This window comes from Anopheles coustani, chromosome 2, assembly GCF_943734705.1.
Source record: "Anopheles coustani chromosome 2, idAnoCousDA_361_x.2, whole genome shotgun sequence".
NCBI classification, from domain to species: Eukaryota; Metazoa; Arthropoda; class Insecta; order Diptera; family Culicidae; genus Anopheles; species Anopheles coustani.
In genome coordinates this window covers 52,881,758-52,885,668 of record NC_071289.1, presented here as the reverse complement: position 1 = coordinate 52,885,668, position 3,911 = coordinate 52,881,758, and the positions used below count along the sequence as shown (strand labels likewise).

Genomic DNA, 3,911 nt, shown 5'->3' with positions numbered 1-3,911 from the left:
TGCTGTTCGTACGTAAATTCTAATAAAGATTGAAAAAATGATCAAACAGAGCGGCCAGATACGGAGGAACTAGTGCAATCGCGCCGATCGGTTAAGAGCCCGGCCATTGTAAGCGTTGTGAAAACGATGTTGAAGCGAGTGGATTAGTTTATTAATTTATATATTTCTTCATAAATGATCGGTTTTAGTAGTAAACTTACTAAATTCAACACGATATTCGACATATCTTTTGTCTTCATTTTCAGAAATTACACCAGCAAACGTAGAATCTCTGCTTGCTGCAGGAAGTGCTACAGATACAGAAGACGAGTAGGTGTATGAGCTGACCGAGAATACTAATGATGCTTACGTCTTCATGCAAAATGTGGAATTGAAAGATGCGCTTGTGCATCTAGTTATTCTGGGCCGTGCCTCTTGTTTTTTAACCGAAGATTTTTTTACACTCCTAAGAAAATACTTCAAAGCCAAGCAAAACGAACGTTGCTTAAAACGCCCACCAATGTTGGTTCTGAAATAAAACCGATTCAAGGTGGCTACTTATGGTATCACGACATTGAGAAATTAATAACAACATATTTTCAGTAAGTATTTTTAATAGCAAGTAGATTGGATGTATTAACAATCGTACATAACCTATATTATATCTTATACATTTTAGAAATGTTTCCAGCAGTGCCAAAATTGACAGTGGATGTTTCGATAGACGGGCTACCTCTGTTTAGAAGTTCTCGTAAACAGCTTTGGCCAATACAGTTAAGAGTGGTAGAGCTGGCCAAACATCCTGCGTTGATTGTGGGAACTTTCGGTGGATTCAGTAAACCAGGAAGTATGGAGGAATTTTTAAGACGCGTTGTTCGCGACCCCCGTTGTTCCCGTTTTCCCTCCGAGCATTTATAGCCGATTCACCTATGCGGGCCACTTTGAAAGGTAAATTTATGACCATGTAGCCATTACTACGGACACATTTATACAACATAAAATGTATTAATTATTTTGGTTTACATTTTCAGCTACCATGAATTTCAATGCAAAACATGGATGCTTGAAATGAACATGTATTGGCACCACGTTAGAAATTGCTGCCCGGCTGTAGAAAAACTATATTTGAGTCGGTTAACGCAGAACCACGCACCGACGCTGGATTTCGACAAAGAGTGGACAGACTCCATCATAAAGAATGGCGTACTCCTCTAGAGGACATCCCTGGTTTCGATATGGTTGAAGGTGTTCCTTTTGCGGAAAGGATGCATTTAGTGGATGAGGGGGTAACCTAAAAAATATTGAGCTGGATATTGAACAACCTATTCGAAAACTTCAATCGTTTATACCCAAGACAGCAAAAAGCTATTTCTGCTTTCATGGTGAAAATGCGGCTTCCATTTGAAATACCGCGAAGAATTCGTGATCTAAATGAAGTGCCTTTGTGGAAGGCCACGGAGTATCGAAAATTCCTCCATTATTTAAGTTTAGATGTACTAGGCGACTGTTTTAACCAGCTTGGATCTTACAATCAGTTTTTATTTTATTTTTGTTCTATTACAACTTATTCATTTAAAGGACATGAACGTTTATGGCCATATGCTAGTAAAATGCTTAATGAGTTTGTTAGGCATATTGGAAAATATTACGGCCGATGCAATTTAATCAGCAATATCCACAGCCTCCAGCACGTGGCAGAGGAAATTTTAAAGTTTGGTTATGGGGCACCGATTGTTGGTGGAAACTTGTGGTATCAAGGGGTGGAGACGGTTCTTAGAAACTATTTTAGAGATATCATCCCGCAAGTATCACATTTTACAATCCAAGTGTCAGTCGACGGGCTTCCACTTTTTAAGAGCTCGGCTACCCAATTTTGGCCAGATCTTATAAAAGTGGAAGAATTGCCAGACGCCCCGGTTATGCCCGTAGCTATTTTCTGCGGGCAAACAAAACCGGAGAGTGCCGAACAGTATTTGCGGCCGTTTGTTCAGGAAATGAACATTCTTATGGAAAGAGGCTTGAAATTCGGCGATAAAGAAGTACCTATATCTATCTATAAGTGCATTTATCGCCGATTCTCCAGCACGGTCATACATAAAATCAGTGATGGGATTTTCTGCTAAGCATGGTTGCATAAAGTGTACCATCTAAGGAGTACACATCAAACCGGAAAATAAAGTTATCTTTCACTCCGTGTATGCCGAATTGCATACACTGGCTTTCGGGCTAGAGAAGATAAGGATCACCATAAAGGAATACGGACACCTCTTGAAGATTTGCAAAATGTAGATATGATTGTCAATTTTCCAATTAGCGACCGTCTCCATCTGATTGATCTGGGAGTTAGCCGCAAAATTCTCAAAGGGTTGCTTAACAACACCTTTGAGCATTTTGGTGAGTGGTCCTCCCAACAGAAGGACGGCGTGTCTTCGTACATTTCGAATACACTGCTTCCTTCTGAGGTGAACCGACCATTTCGGTCCCTCGATCATGTCCTACTTTGGAAAGGAACCGAGTATAGGTCCTTTCTGCATTATATCAGTGTTGTGGTCTTGGATGCATATAATCATTACTTGCTCTACTTTAGCGCTGTGACGATATTTTCATCATCGGCACATAAACGCTATTGGCCATTAGCGGGAAGACTCCTTACAAAATTTGTTAAGGAGTTTAAGACCCACTATAGTCGATCCCATTTGACAAGCAATGTCCACAATCTCCATCACGTGCATGGAGACGTTGTGGTACATGGACCGCTTGATAATTTTTCAGCGTATTGCTTTGAGAACCATTTACAACACCTCAAACGCTGTGTGAAATCGGGAGCGAAATGTTTGGAGCAAGTGGCAGTACGAACGCATCTATATGCATCAATTCATACTGCCGCTTGCCAGCCACCAAAGTTTCCTATTTTGAAGGCGAAGAGTGCTGGGGTGCACGTAACAGCCGATTTCGTCCTTTTGCGAAATGAGAAAGATCAATGGTTTTTGACCAGATCCGATGGCATAGTTAAGTTTTCGGAAGCGAAAAAAAAAGTACGCACGTCTTTTTGCTTAGAAACCAGTACACTGCTCAGACGGAGATGTTTGAAATCAATACGGAGGACGAGGCTATCCAATTATCGTCCTCTTTTATGAACATTTTTCAAGTTTATAAAAACACTCCGTCTGGTAGTGCGGGTGGTAGTACCCCTTTCATCAGTCCTTTGTAAATTAGTTTATGTTCTCAATTTTTTTTAAACAACTTTGAAAGATACATTATTAATGTGGTGTTTCTTTGATATGTTTGATCAATCGAACGCTTGGAGCCCGGAACTGGCGTCGTTTTTTTGTATCCTTTTCATTTCCCGTTTAAAACGGAAGGTTTCGATCGAGCAGGTTTCCCCAGGTTAACTGTGTATTTTTTTCCATACCTATGGCCAAAATTGGACTTTTTTTATTGTCATTCAACAAAAATTATTTCTAATTTCCTTTATTTATTTTTATTTTAGATGATGAGGATGATTCAAACCAGCACCACATGTTAACGGACGTTGTAAATATTGTACAAAGTGTAAGTACTGGTAATGGTGATAGTTTAAACGGTGGTGGTAATAGAATAGTTCAGGAAGATAAAGTAGGCGCTAGCGGCGCTTGGCAGGCATAGGCGACAATCTGTAGGCACTTTAAGATTTCAACGTGCGACACCGAATCTCTCTTGCCCGTGGTCCCTCCGCAGAAAGCGTGATGATTTTGCCACCGGGGATCTGCCATCAATTAGATTCAGAGACGACCACAGGAAGGGGTCAATTTTCAAGCAGACGAATACTTTTTGCGCTAGCAAAATATAAATATTTTAGTTTTTAATTTATTTTGCTGTTAAGTTTTTCTAATTTTTCATTTTTATCAAACAGTGATAGTGGCTTGGCCATTACCACACTCGATCTGACCATT

At 40.1% G+C, this 3,911-nt stretch overlaps 1 pseudogene; it reads left to right on the top strand.

Annotated features, from left to right (window-relative positions):
- Positions 1 to 355: 355 nt before the first annotated feature.
- Positions 356 to 3,624, top strand: LOC131264617 (uncharacterized; annotated as a pseudogene).
- Positions 3,625 to 3,911: the final 287 nt, after the last annotated feature.